The 23,390-nt window shown below is 30.3% G+C and overlaps 1 protein-coding gene and 1 long non-coding RNA gene across 2 annotated transcripts in view; both read left to right on the forward strand.

Annotated features, from left to right (window-relative positions):
- Positions 1-279: 279 nt before the first annotated feature.
- LOC111040495 lies at positions 280-2,329 on the forward strand. Its single transcript, XR_002605206.1, has 2 exons — positions 280-1,175; positions 1,547-2,329. It is a non-coding gene; the product is annotated as an uncharacterized LOC111040495 (long non-coding RNA).
- Positions 2,330-9,223: 6,894 nt separating this feature from the next.
- The window catches only part of LOC111040473, a 69,638-nt gene continuing 55,471 nt past the window's right edge, over positions 9,224-23,390 (forward strand). Inside the window, exon 1 of the mRNA XM_022324402.1 lies at positions 9,224-9,611. The gene's annotated coding sequence lies outside the window, so the exon portion shown is untranslated. The remainder of the gene's footprint in view (positions 9,612-23,390) is intronic.

Genomic DNA, 23,390 nt, shown 5'->3' on the forward strand with positions numbered 1-23,390 from the left:
AAAAATGTAAAAAATCAGTAAAAACCCGAGTATAGAAAATCAAGTACCTATCTAAACGATCAGTTCGTCCAATTTTTAGTAAACCAATCATTGCGAAGAAATCTGTTGATTTCAAAATTGTAACGACATCCACATTCCGCCGGTATACATTTATAAAAAACGGCTTTGATTTATTTCATGCTGATGTATTTTGTCGTTTCAACGCTATTTAAGTTGTAAGTTATAAGCGTACTCAAAGTAATTCTGTTCGTGCAATTGTTTTATTTTAAATACATACTATATGACAGTGACCAGTGTAAATCAATACAGTTGTAATAAGATGGACAAAATTGTTGACAAAAGTCGCCCAGCAGGCAGCAGCTGATGAGCTTATTATTCCCAATAATAATTAAATAAAAAAGTTTGACAATATTTCTCCAACAACATACAACTGAAGCAATACGAAAGTACCTAAGTAGAGGGGTAGCCGGGTAGGTACTAGGTACTACCTACAATACTGAAACAAAAGAAAGTCGTCAATAACTTTGTCGTGATTCGTGACAAAACCCATAAATATTATTATAATTTATAATATATATTTGAATATTTCCATGGCAACAGACAAACTATTAAGTGGTAAATTTAAATAAAATAAAAAATAATTATAAAATAAATAGTAACATAATATGAAATTCACCGATGTAAGTTCCTATTAACTAACATTAGCCAAATTCCACAACTGACTTCTGTTATAATATACTAATGTACAGTAATAATATCATTTATAGGCTTAAAATTGATGTAAAAGATATTCTGGAGGATCAAAAGTCGAGTAATAGTCTTTTTTTCACGAAAAATTCATAAGCACATCGGCCACCGACATACTTAATACTTATTAGTTAAATTAGTTATTATTAACTAATAACTATTAAGTAACAGTTAGCAACTTAGCCGGCGTTTTCAATATTTTCATTCGCCTTAATCCGTTTATCAATAACTGAGAATTACTATCATTTATCTATGAAATCCACGAGGACTATCCCGCTGTCGTTATCACATAATATCTTTATCTCCCGGACCATGAATATTGATAACATTTGTCATTTACCACCTTAGATCAACAGTACAACAGTCAATAATAAATTTTATAATATGATCTGAGTTCACCCCGGACACTAATGATGTAGTCGATATAGGTAGTATACCATAATAGTAAATAATATAATATATCATGGGTTAGATATACTTATTTAGTTTAAACTTAGTCTCAGTAGGTATAAATTTTAACTTTTAAGGCATAATTTGTTCGGCTGATAAATATGAACTAAGATAATATAATATTTAGATATTCGTTCTAAACATTTAGGGAGTATTCATAGAGATTATTATTTATAAACTCGACATTTACTTATTCGTGTTTTACGAATAGATTTGGCCATAGTTTATTTTACTTTAAATCATAATTTATTATTAAATTGAATCGAATCAGCAATTATTTAAAAATCTGTATAAGAATGTAAATATGTAATATATATAAATATCTATGTGTGAATGTTTCACAACACAGGTTCGCCATCTGACGATTCCGGGCAGATCCACGCATGAGACTTCACGTCTCGCGCTTACCAGTTCCGTCGAATATATATAAGATTTTCAAGAAAGAATTTGGAGTGTATCGGTACGTATCGGGTCAATTTTGAGCGTTCAAGATGTTACACGGGCAATATACAAGCGATACGTACCGACCAGTATAGGACTCGAACTCCGATACGAGGTGGAACGTAACTATTTCGTATCGATACGTATCGAATTTTTCTTCTTGAAAATCTTGATACTGTCCATCGTGCGTTGACCGTCACTTTGTAGAGTGATCGGTGACCAATTCTGTGTATAGCTGGCGATCAGTTCCTACTTGGGCGCTAGATGACGCTGCGGTATAGAAAATATGTAAAAATCCGATATGTGAACAAACGACGAAATTCGAGGACCCGCGTGTGTTATCTCCGTCGTACTAATGCGGGACGTAGCAAAAACTGTTTTTGAGCGGAACAACTTTACTCCCTCTGTATTCACAGAAGAAGAATTACCAAAATTGCATAAAGCATATGGAAGAACTTAAGCGTTTTAATTTTTTTGATGGCACTAACCAATAATTTTCAATAAGTATATGAAAAAAAGAACAAAACAAAACCTTTATGTTCTCAAACTGATGACTGTGATTGTATTTATGTTAGCCAAATAAAATCTAAAAATTGGAATATTGTAATGTTATGCTAATAATTAATCGTTGATGTAGCCAATGCATTTTTTGTAATAAAATTAGGTTATTTCAACCTAAGATAGTATATTATCTGGTGATTTACTTGATTTTTCGTAATTTTGAGTGTTCCGAGTTTCCGACTACCCTTCTACTCCGCATATATTTTACTATTATAATTCAAAACATATGAATAATAAATATAGATATACCTATTAATTATTATAATGTTATTATAATAAATTATAAGCGGTTATAAGTTTATGACTATAAATAGCTAAGCATCTTTGTCTCCTACTTGCTGTTGGCATAATATTCGTAACTATAAAACCTTCGGCGAGTGTTTTATTAAGAATCTTGTTCAAATATGGTAATTGATTGATCTACGTGCTGCACTGCTGCCATAATTACAGTAATTTTAATTACATAACGCATTATTTTGAACTGGAAAATGCAAAAACAGATGCTTTTCATCATGGGCGTAGGTAGGAAATATTTTCGAAGGGGGTTTTTGTCTAAGTCCTAAATAATATGCGAGTTAATAATATTCTCGAACAAATTCACAAAAAGCTCAAGATTGTTTTATTTAATTTCGGGGGGTGTTTGAAAACCCAACCCCCCCCCTTACCTACGCCCATGCTTTTACTTTTTTACAAACAGTTTTTCAGTTATAAATGCTTATGTGTAGATTTTAAAAACCAGTTATTTTCTATAGTTCTACGATGGTGCATCTGGAAGATTTATATTTATTTACTTTTTTTACGGCGTGGTCCACATTATTATGTTTGTGTTTTATTGTGTTAATCGTTTACATGTACTGTTAGTGACAGTAATGTCCACACAACTCACACCCGGCTCTACGATGTTTGCCATGCATTAAAAAAATATAGGTATATATGTATGTATATATATATATATATATATATATATAAATATTATAAATTGAGTTTCAAAACGACGACGTGTTATGTTAAAATATTATAATAATTATATTAACATCTTCTATAAGATTTTTGTACACAAAATCGTTATACGATCTATATGATATTTTGATGTTTTATCATGTACCTAATACCCATATTGATCGAGTTGTGATGAACCCATACATAAATTATACAGTGCAGTGATTGCAAGTGGCGCACGTGGATATTGTATGTAATATTATAATATAGGTAATTACTAATTACCAATACCAATTACTAAGTACTTATAATACTTGTGTTACGTCAATACCTAGCAAAATTTAACAGCCCATTTTTTATGCTAAGAAGATATTACTTTTTCCAAAGAAGTTAGTGAGGAGGAAATATAAGGTTACATCTCAATATTCTCAAATAGAGAATATACAATACGATATACCTCAGCTGTGACCTGTGTTCATAAATCGCAATATTAAGCAATATTTATTTACATGCAAACCTATATTATATCGTTATGTTCTATACTAAATAATGGTAATATCTAGAATTCAAATAATTCAATACACATATTATGTATAGTATAATATTTCATTACGCTGTAATAACCAATAATTTGTGACTGCAGTATACCAAAATCTAGCAAAACATTAACTAGTACACTAATACACTATAATATATGCTGGGACCTATCGATAAAATTATCTTGAAGATATCATAGACAACGAACATTATAGATAAAAATGAATTATATTATCTATCAAAAATTAAAAATAATTTTAAAAAAGTCCATTTGTCGTTTTGTTTTTTAAGAGTGACGTATTTATTTATGATTCTTTTATTTTGGTGCATAATAAATAATTGACCAAGTTTCGAATTTGTAGGCAACAATTTAATCTAATCTCTTTAAATAATATTTATAATCACCTACATGGCTACATCGCTGGATGAATTGCAGGATAAATGATGAATTATCAATTAGGTTCTTTAGAAAAAACCTATTTATGATTACATTAATACGTACATAGTAATTATTAACCAAAGCTGTTTTTTGAAATTGAAAGACGTCATACTTATTAACATTAAATAAACATATTTTTTTGTATAAACATATCATCATAATATTAATTATTATTGAGAAGGTGTCAGCAGTTCAGCACTGTTTGTTTTCTCTCTGTGGCCAACGCGCACAACTAATAAAACGCATTCAAGCATAATCATTATTTTTTATGTTTTTAAGTAATCTTAGAGGAGAACATATTATCCATCACAAAAATTATAAAGAATAATATTTCTGAGTGTATGACATATTAATTTGTCTAAATATTGTCAAAAAACAATTTAATATCAATTTAAATTTCCAATCTTTTTTTATTTTTTAACATATAAAGTCATTTAATAATGAAATATAAAACCGATATATTAAACTCTCAAAAATATCATCTTCTATAATTTTTATGATTGGCGATTTTACTTTAATATCATTCGAAAACCACAAAAAAGATATTACATGAATGCGTTTTATCTCTGTTACTACTGTAGGCTCGAAAAAAATTACAAATATTGCGCGGATATCTTCTTAAAACAAATTTATCAAGTAGATATAATTTGTGTTTCAAAACGAGTATAAAAAAACTTAATTAACTGTTAGAAATTTCCTCATAGACCACCCAAAATATGTAGAAAAGTAAAATGCTCTCACTAATTATTTAATTACATGGTAATTGGTTAGGTTAACCTAACCTGGAAGTTATACAAAGGTTTTTATTTTTTAATTACAATTTAATTGTTGTTCCTATTAGAGCAGGTCGAAAAACAAACCTAACAATGTAATAATATTACATGGATATAATATTAGCATTTAGCGGTAATGTATGATGTAAGTCATTGGTTACTATATACGTATTACGTTTAATAAGTATACTGTATAGTATATACTAACTAAAATTAACATAGATACCTACCTAAAACTTTTAAAAAAATAACAGTTTTGTTGTTAATCATTGTTACTCAAACACGCATTTAAAACGGAGGATGGGCGTTTAGGTTTTGTGAAATATCTTGTACCTATACAAGTTACCTATGTGTTCACATCACCAGAAAATGTTATAGCATATTGCAAATACGTTAAACTCGTTATAGTTACTCAGCGCCAGTATTAAATATTATTTAACTACATTAAAAAAATAATAAAAAAATCTTTCCATGATTATGTCAGTCATTAAAACTAAAAAATTTAAATAATTTTCATCTTGTATTATACATACACGAAAAATTATAGCGACTTGATTTGAGTGAATATTCAATGTTGAAAAAATTTCAACTTCAAACGCTCATAAAAATTTAATTTGACTTTCCGGAAGAAATTTTTTTTTTTGACTAAGGTAGAAAAACTTGTAATGAATTTTGTATTACATTTTTAATCTTAGATATATATAGAAAAATTTCTTTGAATTTCTAACTAAATGTAATTTTCTAATTTTCATGATTTTTACGAATTTTGTCAAAATTCTAAATTTAAACGCTCTTAAAAAAATATTGTGGATTTAAACTCAACTTTTTTTTAATTTTCAATAATAGCGGCTTATAAGGAACCTCGTATTACATTTTCAAGTTTTTTGACGGAGCGGAAAAAAATTTATTCTACTTGAGTTAAAAAAAAAACAAATAATAATCTAAAATTTCATTTGCCCATAAGTAGTTCAACATAATAACATCAACAGTTTAACATCAATATTTTGAAAATTGTATGATGTATAGACAATGCTTACACAGATATTCAGTGAAAATTCCATGTATCTACGGTCATTTTTGTTAAAGTTACACTAAAAACAAAATAGATTTTTTCGAAAAATGGATTTGCTTAAAAATTCCCGTTTTCCTTAATTTTTTTGTTTGTTTTTTCTGTTGCTTTTGAAAACTATTTCAGGTAATTTTTATAATAAGTTAAGCAATCAGCTATATCATGTATAAATTATAAATGTGTTGATGTGTTAAGAAAACAATTAGGTACTTGAGTACTTCAAACTCAAATTTTAACTTTTAAACTAGTTAATAATACCCAGCCTTGTTAATGTCAAGTCACTCGTGTGTTTACACGCACACACACACACACACACACACACACACACACATTTTGTATAATTAATAATTATATTATGATGTTATGGGTCGGTCGGAGTGTAAAATAAAAACATTTATAGCATGTATAATCACTCTCGGGTGTGCGAAAGTGTACCTAGGTACAGTGGCGTACACAATATAATATCGCTTAGGTATAACGATGCATGAGCGTTGACGGTCGAATATCTACTTACACTCTCATAGTTCGTAATAATAAAAATTGTATTATATTATAATTATTGTAATTAAAAGACGAACAAATTTTATAAAATACGTCGTTTTATAGGTATATCTAGGTTTTTATGAACTTATTTGACCTGGAGGGACAATCCAATCTACCTGTACCTGTTGTGGATTGGGTATATAGATCTTAGTATATTTTCAAAGTCGTTCAAACCACTCTCTAAACTTTTGTCAGAATCGGTCAAGTAGTTTTTTTCGAGTCTATTAGGTATATAGATTACAGGCATGAGGGAATTGCCTTCTGTTGTACATTTGAATAACAAACAATACATTTAATATTATTTATTTTATTCGAACAAATTCCTAAAGCAAAACTAATGGGTCGGCTGTCGATACTAATTTAAAAAAATATATTATTTCATTAACTAATGGCAACCCTATACATTATTTGATTTTCGGGAGCCAAAACATAATATATGTATGAGTCTTGGACTCTAGAGAAAACCTACAGCTACTTAATAGGGGTTGAAAAAAAGAAGATAAAAATATACCCTCTTAATACTCTCAAGGAATCTATATTGATAAAACATTAATTGAAATTTGTTTTGCAGTTTCTGAGATTGCCGCATTCAAACATACAAACTCTTCAGCTTTATAAAATTAGTATATTTGTATAGGCTATACCTAATGTCCGATTAAATTTCCAAAGTAATTTGGAGATCAATAAATGAAAAAAGCAGAAAAATATTAAAAACCGGAACGCCCGTCAACACAAAAACGTCAAATAATATTTATTTATAGTTGTCTGAGCCATGCACACATAATAATTTATTATACACAGTATCAACGTTATATCGTCCGGATGGCGGAAGGCTTTGTAGCGGAAGGGAGGCACTATCGCTCGGTTCCGGAATTGTGGACAAACCGGTGTTTCACTCACCGCCGCACAGTCAGGCCTACAGGTGCACGTAAAAAAAATCAAATATCCTATAAGTATATTATTTGTATAGGTTACGGCGACTGACCTCCATATTTCGGCCGGATCCGTTGGGGTCTGGCCGTCTGGGCCCGGTCAGTTGTAAGCCAACACCTCAGTCAATAAGGAGCGGGTACCGGGAATTACATTGTTTTATTATAATTTATAAGATGTACGGATACGGTGTCCGATTATTGACGGTATAGGTAGAATACCGCATGTATATGGACGACATTGATTTCAACCAATTTATTTTTATTCCGACGATATACATTTTTTATTTTACGAGGCGCATATAACAAATCTGAATATACAAGCAAGGTTTTTCAAAAAAACTAAAATAGTTATGAATGTACAACAGCAGCTGACAGAATAATAATATGTATTTCCAATAATGTAGGGGGGTGATCTACCAAGTGTATTTTTTAATTTGTATTCCAATTTAAAATTTCGTTAAACATTAATCTATTTATTATCTATGTGGCGGGGCAAACCCTCATCTCGCCCTCTTGGCTTTTTTGGCCCATTTGTATTTCTATTATAAAAATATGGAAGTCCGACGATATCTGCAGGCTAAAAGTTTAAATGTATAATTATTAATTCCGTATAATATTGGCTGAAGTTGGACTGCGCCGAGACGGAGTCGTCACTGGTTTTAATTTAAGCCTAAAAGTATTTGAACAGATTTTTATTTTATTTTTTTAATTTCCTCATAAAATATATTAGATTATTACTTATTGATGAAACTTTTTCAAAAATTATCCTCACTTTTTAAGTATTAAAAATATTTCTAGCTACAGAATATTCTTGTTGAATTATTGTCGACTTCTAACATGTGCCCAACCAAATTGAATTGAACTTAAGAAACATAATATTTAAAATATTGTAAGCAATTTCCAATGGGAATAAAAATTTAAAAATCAATATGAAGAAAGTTACAGAACATATCCAAGGCTTTGGTCAAGTACTTAGACTTATTGTTTAAGTTTAAATATGTTTGTTTTATTATAATTTTATTTTTTTCAAACACAGATCACCAGTGCTCAAAATGTCACTTATTCTTCAAAAATGTTTAAACGAAACCTTTAAGATTGCAAAATTCAGTTTACATTTCGACTTAAATTATGTTATAAGTTATAATAATGTAATAAAAAAGGACAATATATTGCTGACCAACTTACCAATCTTTTTACTGAGTTAACCATCAATGTTTAATTAGAGAATACAACAAGACCCCCCATATTTTGGCAAACCTACCATATTTTTAAGTCTAAGTGATAAGGGGATATTAACAATATTGAGTACGTATCTATGAAAAGTGGTCAACTCAACTCGGCTTATTGTATAGTTATATGAGTAAGTCATAACTCATAGGATAGGGCGATAGTATCGGAGGTGTTATTTGAAGATTAATATTTTCATGGTTTCAGACGAAGGCTCACTCGGACACATATGACGTGTCACAGCGGTGGACTCGTATTCTATTCGTCGCTGCAAGTAGTACGACCCTTGAGACGGGAGCAAAAATATCGGGACACAGAAAAAAAAACCTGTTGCGCCCGCCGCCAAAAGGATACAGGTGCGCGTATATAACATACCTATAGATAATATTATTATAACCGGTAACCGCCGCCGCGACTTTCGTGCGAAACATTCGACCGAGTCTGACAGCCGCCGGTCCTCGCCACCGTGCCCATCCCCTCCGTCGACCCGCGAAGAAGACACGCCGTTCGGTCGGGGCGCCCGCGCCACAGGTGCGCGCAGACCGCAGAGTGCATACGCATTACGCGCAGTACGTGTTCGTCCGGCCCCACACGAGCGGTCTATCCGTTGTCCGTCGTCCGCTCGTCGATTCCCGGTGGTTCTCGCCTGCAACCCTTCCGATACCACCCCCACCCACGACGAGTACACGTGCTCCGCGTGCGGTTTTTTCGTTTTCGGTTGGCCCTCTCCGAGCCCAGACGGTGTTTTTCGGTTTTCGCGAGATGACCGCAGTCGTCGCTGCCTTTCCGCCGACGATCGGACTTCATGCCGCGGGCGTTAACGTCATCGTAGGCGACGGGCCATCTAGTTCGGTATTGCTCGGTCTCAGTGTTCTGTTGCCGTCGAAAATTTAAAATACCCACCCATCGAAGCAGGATTGGCCTACAGGATACGTTTTTAACATTTTGAGCACGTAAGTCTTGTACTGTATATCATTGGTTTTAACACACATGAATACTTCATAGTGGTACCTAATATTAATATATGTATATCATAATATAGGTACAAACTTTATTTTTTTATTATTATTAAAATAGAAAATTTAAAATCTGTAATATGTGTACAATAAGCAAATGTGATATAATGGAGAATAATTTACACAATGACATAGTATGAGGATGGATATCGTAGTCCAGTGACAGAACCTTCTAGAAGTGGAATTATAGTTGGGGGTTTAATAAATCTCTGCACCAGCATGGCAGCATCTTTTTAACCGACAGGAGCGATTTTCTGGTTAAGGTACTATCTTTTATAATACGAGTATAAAGTCATGTCCATTGTCTTAACGCTATAATCGAATTATTCTGGACGACTGCATTGCAATCGGTAGGTACGTGTATTAAAACCTATAGGAATATACTGCGAACGTTCGTTGTAGCGGTTTTCCAAGTCCGTTATAGATAATGAACGACTTAAATATATTTCAAAAAGTGCTGTGTGTAATTCACGTCCGAGTGTAAAATGAGTCAGTGATATAGTGGTCCAATAGTATCACAATAGGCATATTATAATATATATATTATATAGCCATAGCAGCTATTATGTATAGTACGTTTATATATAGTCGATGTGTTTAAGTTCAAGTATCTGTTTATCTAAAATCTTTTTGACGTCATTATATAAATGTACTAATTTCCATTAAATGGTACCCACCCTATAAAAATTAATAACCCAAGTGTTCATCGGTATTGTACTATTGTATATAATAATATGACTATAAAGTATATCATACTTTGTTTTCGGAGGATAGGTAACCGGCAATGAACGATAAGAACGGAAAATTTTGGTTATCACCACCCCCGCCGATCATGTGGGAACACTGTGAGTTCGGTGATTACGATTAGGTTCATTGGCCAATGCGGCGGCCTGAGCCGAGGCGATTGTTCCGAATCCCCGTCTTCGACCTTGTTCCGCGCACGCACTTGCCCTTTCACATTTATTTTATAGTACATAATATTTATAATTATTAACGAACAGATTTGTGTAAATGGTAAATAGTATATAAACAACAAAAATTAGATATTTTATGATCTGAAACGTCTCTTTTTAAAATGTTCTATAGTAAAATTAAGTATATGACATTAAGATCTACAACAATTTTGTGTTACTATTTTTTCCAAGGTGAGAATATAGAGACAATGATTTAAAACCATATCAGATTGGCAATTTCCTATTTTCCTAAACACAATTTTGTACAAGAACAAAAACAATGTTATTGATATACTATACTGTGATCAGTCGAAGGCATAACACACATTCTAATTTCTAATACAGTAAATAGTAATATTCAATATTATACCTACCTATACTTCGAATACTATTATCTTAATTTTCAACATTAATACTGGCATCATTATTTAAATAGGCTTATTATTTACATAACTCACTTAATTTCGCACTAATTAATTCTTGTTCGACCTAATAACAAAAATATAACAATATAATAATGTATGTTAAAATTTCAAAAAACATATTTTTAGATAGGTACTATAATGAATTAAAGTATATTGAAATTTATTATGTTGCTATGAAAAGTCGTTAGGATTTAAGCTCTTATGATATAGGTTGGCGTTTCGATTTTGAATTTTTTTTGTGTCAACTGTTACTTGTCATTACTACCTAGTACTTACGACATACATGGTTACCTACCTAGGTATAGGTAATAGGTATACAATAATAGAGTTCTATTAATCAGCCAAAATTATATTTTAAATCGTTATTAATAATTTTAATAAAACATTTTCTTTCAGAAACATAATAAAACTATAGCTTATTTTTATATTTTAATAACATTTTTATCGTTCCATTTGATGTAAATTATAACTAATAACTATATACACTGATTTTGATGTGTTCGTCACCGTCCGCATACATATTATAATATGACATGTGTGAGTGTGTGTTTGTGTTTGTGCCTATATCATCACATCGCTTGAATTAAATTTACAAGAGAAAACCATTCATTTTTTTTTTTTGAAAGCTGCGCTCTCACTTCGGGTTTGTACAGCGGATCAAAGCCCTGGCGAGTGACAAGCGCACAAACAATTACGACGGCTTTCGATCAACTGTGCGTTCAGCGTACTTGCAGTATTAATAGGTGTGTTGTTCTGTTTAGTTTCATGAGTCGTGTGGTTTCAAAATGTGTTATTGAGTTCCGCGGTCAACTCAATTTTTTATTCAACCATTCGAATATCTATCGCAACGTAAACTATTACCTGTAAATAAATTGTTCGCGTATTGTATCCTCTCCACGTGTACCCCACCATTCCACATTCACACTTGATTTTGATTAACGTTTATTCAAAAATGCACACCTGTTACAGTTTATAATATATTAATATGTATTAATAATAACTGTGGTCAGGGCGCAGGAACCGGGAACAGAATAATACTTTATTGTTTCCAATATAATATAATATATTAAGGAAAAGGAACAATTGCGTGTGGTATCTATAATTTTATGGACGCCAGACGAAATATTATTTATACATATTATGTATGTACCCAATGCAATAGTTTTATATTTAAATATTTTACAATTGTATACAATTATACAAATGAATTAACATTTTACAAAATATGTTTATAGGGTATGGTTTACAATATATTTATTTTATAGTGACAAACTATACATTTCAAAGTTATTTTATGTAGTTTCATCACAGATAAAAATATTCTGTTTCGCTCATATAATAACAGAATTTAATTATTTTATTACCTTTAATATATTAAATGAACCAAAGCCGAGTGACGAATGGTGTTGGTCCAGAATAATTTTAGTACTTAAATACATAATTTGTAGAGAACATATGTTTTATATTTTCTTAGATAACTTTTTAACATTAAACGTAGGTATATTTATTATATCCACTAATAAATAATTTTTATGTTTTAAAATTACTCTTAAGGTAAAACCAAAAAGTTAACTGTTCTTAAATTAATAGACCTAATAATATTATTGTGTTACACAAAAGTGCAACTTTTTAGATGTATTCATTTAATCTGTTATATAATTAAAAATATACTTTTGACTCCTACTACTTATTACTAATAATTGTATCAATCAAATTAAACAACATGATAGTATCTTGGATATGAAGTGTTCTACAGAATTTTTTAAGCTGTTTTTATATTTAGTTTTGGAATTTGTTGTCTCATGTACTCATGTACATCGATGTTTTCAATCAACTTCTAAACATGGAAAAAATAAAGATCCCGAGGACACAATAATAATAATGGTTGGTTGACAACCATTTTTCAGGTATTTCAAAGTGAATACAAAAAAAAAAACGTATGTAGAGAAAACTATGGTCACGCTTAAAATTTGCATGGACAATTTGATTAGGAAATATTATTTTTGTTTAAAGGTTGTACATGAAAATGTCTGCTGTGCACATTTTTTTATCATGAGAACGATTTAAGATTATTATAAGATATAGCTGTTTATTTATCGACTCATGAGTTACCAGAATAAAAACCAGATTTTATGAATAAACAATGGTTAAAACCTTTAAACCCCCCCCCCCCAAAAAAAAAAAAAAATTAATAGTTTGACAATTAATTGAATTGTATTTTATTTACGTATTAGTTAATCATTTAATTTGTTAATCATTTATGCGCAAGTAAAATTTTATCGATCAAACACTATATATTATATTATGTCGATAATAAATATGAACAAGTTAATCTTTTGTTTTTAAGTAGGTATAATTAGTTTTCAATTTTGTCACTGTCAAAGAACTCTAAGATTTTACACTCAAATTCTATGCGTCAGCAAAGAATTATAAATGGCTAAAATGCCCTTGAGCTAAATTTCACTTCAAAAACGCCCACACCTATACACATAATATATGAATAGGTAGATACTAGAAAAATAAACCGACCATCTAACATATACATAGGTTTTTATATATGTAAATATAAATATAAGTACATACATGATTTCCCATTTGGATCTAATCACACTTTAAAAATCTGAATAAATTAGCGAATAAAATGCACACATGTACTATAAATATAGGTACCTGAAATGGGTAAACAAAACACGTTTCACCAGGTATGGTATTATTATTATTTTTCTTTTTCCATCCTTCTCGCCTGACAGTCATCATCTTTGCATTTCAATGCTTAAAAATTTCCTCCGATGACCTTAATCGCTTTATAACTTCCATATAAATTATAAATTTAATTTCGTTTCCGTGTCCATATTATTTTACGTACAAATTACGGTATTACAAAATTATGGTTGACATCAATTATGATGAAAAAATCTAGACAGTAGATAGGTTCCATTGAGACACAAACCATCAGCTTTTAACAACTATACTAATTTTTGATATTCATGTTTATTGTGATTTTTTAAAGTTTAATCATTTTTTTTTATTAAAATAATAATAATACGTAGGTATCATTATCTTTGCGGTGTATTAACACGCTTCACATATAATAAACTATGTATCTATTAGGCAGATCTACAATCGCATATGTCTAGGTTCCTTATAAGTTATATTTAATATGTGGTGGCGTAAAAAACGTGCGTATACCCGCGCCTAGCTACAATGAATTATATTTCGGTCCGTTGTTCCCGCTATTCCGCGCCTATATACCTGTACCTACAAATTACAATATATAAATATAATAGTATGCTGTTTGCGCGTGTGGGAATACTACATCGACATATACATACCTGTTTGCATATTAGATATATACAATAAACATATATACCAACTAAATATTCATAACGGTACAATAGGTATACGCGTATAGGTGTATTATTATATTACGCTATTCGAGTGCCTATGACTAAAGGCAATGCTCAATGTATTTATGTGTATACGTAATATTATTTATTACATATTACGGTGGGTAAAAGCGGCGATGAATCATTAATTTTAGTATAAAATGTCCAAATATCTGCTTTAAAATGCGAAGTGATTAAAATATTGTTAGCGAATGTACAAACTATAATATTTTATATGTACCTATGGGTAACTTAGTATAGTGAGTACTAAGTATAGTATATACCTTCCTATATTGCCTACATAGTTGTAGTGGATTTCGATTTCGTTTCCGCAATATCGTGTTTCATCAAATAATTTTCCATTAAAAACGAAGAATCCGTTTTTTCCGTCTGGTTTCAATTTATATAGTACCATGACATGAATGTACCAATATTATTCAGTATACAACCAAACTGGTTCTGACCAACAAAAACGGTCTTTAAATCGATACATGCGGCAAACTTATAATACTATTATGCTTAGGCACGAACATACACACATACTTATTAATCATGAGAGTAAAAATCTATAGAAATCCAGAGCAATTTTTTTACCATAATAATATTTTAATATTATGTATTATAATAACATCACGTAAACGCTACGGATGTTGGCGGGCGGGTCCGCTTTGCAATAAATAATAATAATCTTACTGGACGGGAATCTCATACGCGACTTCGCATAATAATAATAAAGAATCAATACCTACATAATTATATTTTGGTTTATCAATTTATCAGGTTTGAGGTATAAAAACTGGTAAATCTGGTAATCGTCACTTCGAATGCACGCGTAAATAAAACTCACTGATATTATACTATCGTCATATCGCTTTTCGTAAACGCTGCTGAAACAATATACAAGACTGAATGGTGTTCGTTTTATGTTATTATGTACCCACTTAAGTCTTAAAGATGACGCTACACCCACATACGTCCAACGTCGTCTCCGTCTTACACACGCATAACATATAGCCAATTGTACGTTTTGAATAATCTATTTAACTCAGTGTTATGTTACACATTATACTATTATAGCGAATTTACTTATAATACAATGTAAAACTAAGAATATTATTTTGTGAATCTCATAGATTTGTTTTATTAATTTTAAAACGAATTAAGCGCATTTTTAAACTGTTAATTGACTTTACATTTTACATACATATTCGGTTGTAGCGTCCTCGAAACTTACACCATACCAGTTCGGAATCCATGACTTTATAACAATATTTAAAACCTATACGTACACTTGTCTCGTGTGTACAGGCTATGACGTGCAGTTTAACAAAAGTCGGAATGTTTGTATGTAAACAACGAATCGTCCGCACTAAAATATGTAATATTAACCTAGGCAGTTTGTTTTAATGTTTACGCGTAACCGGTGAACCATTTGAGTTTCATAATAAAAACAATAAAGTATCATAATATTATTTGGCCGAAGCGTTTCAAGTCTGAATTATCGAGGCACATTTATTGTAATTACTAATTTATAAGAGAGTGATTTCGAGAACAAAAACATAATTAATTAATATATTTATGTAAATGCGAGAGGTAAAGAAATTCGTATCGCGGCATGTATCACAATATTGTAGGTACGTGTTTCGCAACTATTAACATCTCGTGTTTAATAAAGCATTATAATATTAAAGAAGTGCATTTAATAAGATTTCCAGCATAGTTTCACCAAAGAAAAACTTTTCGCTCACTTATACAAAAACCATTGACCGACTTTCGAGTTGTCTTCCGAGTTCCGACACTGCGAAGCAGCATACGAATATAATAGTATATACGTGTTGCGTTAGAGATACTGACTTGAGGATTTTTAAATTATTATAATCAACTCGCATAGCACGAACTCGAGATTTTATGATATTATAATACGGTTTGTCAAACCGGACAGGTTTCATACTAATAAAATAATTATACGTATAAGTAATAAACGCATAATATGCATAGGTAATTGCAATTGCCAGTTATTATAATATATATGTACCTAGTCACATAGGTAGTGTAAAATATTTGAGAATAATAATTAATATATTATAACAAAATGTAAATTATATTATGATTCGTTAACTCGATACGTATATCGAATTGTTCAGGTAGAACTCCTCGAAATCGTATTCTATTTCTGTTAAATTACCTTTATCTTCAACTGCCAAAGTCAAACAATACTATATATTATTTGAAATATTTTTTAACAAGTCTTTATACTTTTTAATTTCTGGTTTTAATCTAATTACTACAAATTACAATCGTGTCTATGTTACTTTAAAATACTTTACCATATAATTATGAAAAACAGGATAACACTGATTTTTTTTAAGCAAAATTATAGCTGATTCTTTTGGAAAACTATCATACAAGCCAAATACAAAATTACGTTTGTTAATATTTATTTACTTTTTAAATTTTTTAGTGCATTCTTAAAATAGATATATTTTAATTTTAAAACTGCGCAAAATATAATAATTATACCAATAAGGCACATAACATTTAGTCTTGGTGTTTAGTAGCCTAACAGCTAAGACATAATTGTAAAATATTTGATTTATGACTTCACACACTTCATTTAGAGATGCCACATGATTTCATTTTTTTTTTTTGGTATTGATATAAACAAAAAATCGGTAACTCGTTGTATATGCACTGCCGGATTTAGGACATACGACGCCCGGGGCTAGTAAAATGCAGTGCCCTTATAACTGTGCACGGCGTAGAAATAACTATATTATAAACTTTCATATTTTTCTTCGGTTATAATAGTTTGATATTGATGCAGTTGGTATCAGAGTTTGATGTAACCAGCTTTATGAATTTATAAAATGTATAAGAAAAAAATATTTTACCAAGAAACTGTGTCAACTTTTTTACATCTACATATTTTGTACTTAATTTTTGAAATAATATTGTTGTCGTGTGTGGGTGATGGAGGTACTGTATAACACTATAGAGATATGGTATATGATATTTAAAGAACAACTTAATAATTTAACAAGAAATATGAATGAAATTTCAGTTGTTTTTCTTTTTTTTAATGGCTTTTATTATCTATTTAGATCAAAAATTATTGTATTACATTAATAGATTAACATAATTTCAGTTATTACACAAAATAGGGATGAGATCCTATCTGGGCTAGCGTTGTTTCCGCAAACGCCAATTACACCCATCAATTCATATACTTGTATTGAAATGTTTAATGGTTGCGTACTTAAAATGTTTTCGGGAAGTTCCGACAGAGCCACAGGATTGCCATATTTTTTTTTAGCGTATCTTTTTATTTGATAATATGTGGTATCAGTAGGTTAGGGAGAACATTTTGATTTGTATCGTTACTAAAAATGTGTGTTAAGGTTGGGAGGAGATGTAAGAAGGGTTGGAAAATCAAGGTTTACTCAACTGTTTATTGGTGTGCTTACACGGTCCATCTGGATACTGGGCCGTTGTAAACTTGAAGTAATACGACAATAAATCTATGTACTTCGTACATACTTTTTAACCTAACCATGTTCTTTACATGTATTATAGTATAAAATATTATATCGCGACAACTAAATTACATCTATTGTTCGGTCAAAATAATAATATTATATCGTTGGTAAATTATTGTTACTACGGGCCTTAGAAGGCTTCAGCTGAATTACCGCAGAACGTGTTTTTCAACGTGTGATTCCGTACTTGTGTACAGCTATAATACGTGTTATATTCCGGTAAACAAAATAGGGGGAAAATAGTAGCATTTCCGTTAATTTCCATCCTGTTTGACGAACCATATAGTACATTAAATATAGGTAATATTGTATATGTACATTATTGTGGTTCGCCAAAACAAAATATTGAACCTATTCTGCCTTCCCTTCGAATGTTACAAATCGAATTAAGTAGATACGGTTAAGTGTGTATAAAATAAATTATCCACAGTCGTACCTCTTGACATACTCGATTTAAAAACAATAGTGAAGTTGAAATATTTTTGTATGTCTTAAAAGAGTATACAATAATTACATAATATAATACTTGTAAACTATTATTTAATATATTACCTATGTAGTTTTTTTTAATACAAAAACATTGAATGCAATGTGATTTTCTTTTGTACGGTGTACCTCCCAATCTGATTCTGTCGATGGTTTGATTTCGACGATTTATCTCTTTGTTTATAAAGACAATAAAATATAATACCGTACTACTATACAGATTAGATTTTGAACTAAGATATTAAACCTCGACAACATGATGTGATAAGTCTAGATCCGGTATTAATGTAGGTACAATAGAAAGAAAAAAGTAGGTACTTGTAAAATCATTACATTTCAACAGTTGTGCTACATTACATTATTATATTTTATCGTTTAAGGCAATTTGAACACAATAGGGATAATAAATGGCAAATCGTGGATATATTTTTAAATTCATAATAAGGTTTCTTTATAAAAATTACAAGATGTTACAACTTGACAAATTATAGGGCGTGCAAAATATCCGTGAGAATCGTCGCGTATAACAAAAACACTGTTGAGCACTAACCGTCCCATTATAAGTATTAACATAAATGGCATGCGATGGTAAAATTATATCGTACATTTAATGTTCGAAGACATCGGATCGTTAAAATTACATGTCGAATTAGGTTGCAACGGTGGACGATGGTAGATAATATTATACGTTAAACGATTAAAGAATAGCTAGGATTAATTTAATTCAATATATTTTATTATTAAGGAATTCATTTTTAGCTATCTGATACACCATTGAACACCGCACACTGACACTGCTACGAATACAATACAATATTTATTATACTCATTATAAGTATGGTACATAAACATTAATAAAGATAGTACAGTTATACGGTTATACATTATTAAATGTTTAAATGTTTCATTAATTGTATTTTTTAAATCTTCATCATTCCGATTTATAATTTAATATTTATATAATATGGACTAATTTATAAATGCTGGGAAACTATCAACACAAATGAGCGTTTTGTACTCGATTCGTATACTTCGATCAACAGACAGCAGTGAAGATTACTAATAACCACCACATTAAATGTTTTTTTGTAAATTGAATTGAATCACAGCAGTATATATTGGACTGTACTCCGACCTACTCGCTGCTCCCTGCTCACTAGCCCTCACCGCCGCCGCCGCATATCGCCTACGCGCGTGAGGTATATTTACCGAGGGCTAGGGAGCAGGGAGCAGGGAGCAGGGAGCAGGGAGCAGGGAGCAGGGAGTAGGTCGGAGTACTGTCCAATATATACTACTAATCACAGTAGATAGGTAATTAACTTAAAGTAAATAGTACTTGCAATTACTAGGAATTCACATCGTTTATCGTTTTACTGTTAGCATAGTTTTTTTATATCACTAACAAATAACAATATTAATGTTGTACAAAACAATACATTTCTCCAGTTTTAATAATATTATATTATATCTATTTAAATCATTTTGTACATTTGGTTAAGTTAGTTAATAATAACATAATATTTTAAAACGTTTTAAAATAGTAAAATGGCAGTCATGTAATATTCTAAAAACATTCGCATAAATTATCTACCACTAAATTTGAAATTATTTGACAACGTTTTGTCGTATTAACATAATATGTTTTTAAAAAGTACTTGCCAAACGAATTTCAACATTAGATTCAAACAAAAGATCAGTCTTACAATGATATGTTTTAAATTCTATATGAAGTGTTATATATATATGTGTTTATTTCAGTGGATCATTATGTTTTGGAGCAGAAAACGTGTTTCTATTCATAATATTCTGGGTGTATAACTAGTTTTGGGTAGAAGATTGTATAATCTTTTTTTTTGTAATTTCTGGTAGAAAATTGTATTGTATTCATTATTTGATTTAGTTGGTTCTTTGGGTGGTCCAAAACGTATTCAATTTAATTGGGAAAAATTAACAACAAATACTGACACAAAAACTGGAATATTTACGCTGAATTACACAACTCGAGTTTTTCACAAAATCAATGTTGTTTTTTTTTGTAAATTTTAATTCAGATAGAAATAACACTGAGCTTCAAATTGTTCACCATACATTAATAATTTAGTATTCATGATAATATTTTGGAACTTTTTGCAATAAAGTATATTCTTAAAAATTTGAAATTGTCGACTTTTTCCATTTATGTTGATAAAATTTTTGTTTTACTGTCATCAATATTTTATTTATATATTAGGTATAGGTACATTTAATTCAATTTTCCTCACAAAATATTCTGTAAATAAAATATTGAAAATAAATGTCTCACCTTTTTTTTATAGTCGTATGAAGTTCATATTTATGCGAAATTCGTAAATTTGAACAGAATATACAAATTATTTTGTAGTTTAAAATACATTTAGTATATATACAATTGAAATAGGTACCTCGTCTAGAAATGTAATACGGTGTTCCTCTTAAGTCGTTTTTAATGGTATTAAAAAAAGAAGTTTAGCTTCCCACCATTATTTACATCATCACTTTTTATACAAAATGGTAATATGCTTAAATTATATTTTAGACTAATTTCAAGCTTTTTACACCACTACGGCACTAACTATAACACGTTATATACGGTAAGCTGGTACTGACTTAATGCATTCTTTTTTGGAAAAAAATCAGTTCAACTTTTAACTGTTTAAGAAATTACAATTGTATTATTAATAATAAAAATAGGTATAATTTATTACCTATAAAATACCTTTAGAAGTCTAGACCGATTCATTTCCTTTGGTCAGAATCATTTTTCGTAAACAATTATTTTATATTTAATTCAAATAGAATATAATCATATTACTGCAGTGATAGACTCAATGAAAAGGCTCACTTGCTCACTTTATTTTTTAAGTTTCATCTAAGCAAAGGTACTGCAGAAGTTGTCCAATATTAAATATCACGAATACGCACGCTTTAAAGTGATAAAATCCGTTTTATACATTTTTTTTTAACACGACACACTTACAGAGTATACCAAGCACAGCCGTAAACAAGGCTGTCAAAATGTTATACTATAAAAACATTTTAATGCTAAGGCTAACTATATCCATATAAGGATTAAATCAAGCCCAGGACGAAGTCGACCGTGCAGGCGAAGAGTATGACCGGAGGGCAATTGGTCAGCCGAACGTTTTCGGATTCGAGTGCTGACTATGAATGTTTATACTTAAATTTGTATGTACATATAACATATTATTATATGCAATCTACATTTAAGTAATAATTATTGACTATTAAATTTACTGAAAACGAATTTAAAGAAATTTAAAGCAATGGACACTTTAGTGTGATTGCATATTGTTTTAGAAAATACGCTTATATTACACACTTTGTGATTCTTTTATTTTGACCATAGTGGACCAGCAAAAGAAATACCGCAAACTTTTACATATTAAATTAATTTCTCTTTTAAGCTTTGAATGTTGTTAATGATGAGTGATGATGAATAATAAATTATATATAGTAACGACCGCAATGGGTACTTAATTGAATAAACAGTTTACATTTTATTGGCCTATCAAACTGTTTTAGACAATTAATCATATGGTATAGAATATGAAATAAATAATAAAAAACGATTTAGTCATCAGCTGCAGTAAATTACCGGGAAAAAGTTCTGCGATTTATTAGTATACGGTTATATCGTTGTTGAAAGACGCACATGCTAACCAAGAAAACGGGCGCCTTGCTTTAAAAAGAAAATCTTCTAATTTATTATGCGTCCATCATAATATAAGTACCTCCGCTTAGACGACATGCCATTATAATATATCCAGCAAATGATTGTACTATCATCCTTAAATCTACGTTATAACAAAATATTATTATAATTTTTCTAGTGTCGTTCTACGATTTTGGTCGCATAGGTACCTATATTTATACCTACGCATATAATTATAATATTCAAAACGGCGCTGGTTGCACTTTTAATATGTCTTATACACTTCACAATATAATATATGTATAAGTACACGGGCACGCAAAACAGCTATTATGCTCATTATTTTTGCATTATTCTTGTTGTTATCGTTATTATTACCTTTCTACATCTTTCTTTCTTTCTCGTACGGTTCTGACGAAAGTAAATATTATAATAATAATGATGACGACGATGATGATGATGATGATGATGATAGTAAACGTTTGATAATATTATAATATTGTTTTTCTCTCGCGATCGAATCGCATACATTGCATATATATATATAAGCACCTACCTAGAATATAAGTATATACTTTCACTGCGATTTCACGGTGAACGAATTCATCTTAAACTCGAAGTGTACCTATACACACGTGTATATATATATTATATTGTGTATATATTTGCCTATAAAAACTCGAACACAAGCGTGCCCGACCTGCGATGGGCGGGCGCACTTGAAATCCGCATACTATATATGTGTTGTATAGTCAAGTCCAGGTCACCGTTATAATAACATGCTCACATGTGTTTTTTTTTCACCGACGTAATTCCGTATAGCGCGTACCCTGCACCTATTAGACACAACATATATTATTATCGAATGTGTTATATACAGAGTCGATTTTTTTAACGCGTGTATCAGCCGATATCTCTGAAAATGTTTTGTTGTAACACACTTTTAATATTTATAATTTAATGTTTTAAGTCCACTCTCTACTATTGTAGGATAATAAAAATAATAAGCCATCGGTTTTGGATTTCTAAATGACAACCTATGGGTAATCATTATTTTGATTTCAAATATTTGCAAACTGTACATTCTACTGATATGCGATACGATTGGATTAAGGCTTAAAAATTATATTACATTAAGTTAATTTTTAGAGTCAAATTGAGTAATCTAAAATCCATTAAATTATTCCTAACTTTTGGTTAATAGACTATTCATTCTAGTTATTGTACATAGATGTATGT

The sequence above is a fragment of the Myzus persicae genome, unplaced genomic scaffold (genome assembly GCF_001856785.1).
Source record: "Myzus persicae strain clone G006 unplaced genomic scaffold, MPER_G0061.0, whole genome shotgun sequence".
NCBI classification, from domain to species: Eukaryota; Metazoa; Arthropoda; class Insecta; order Hemiptera; family Aphididae; genus Myzus; species Myzus persicae.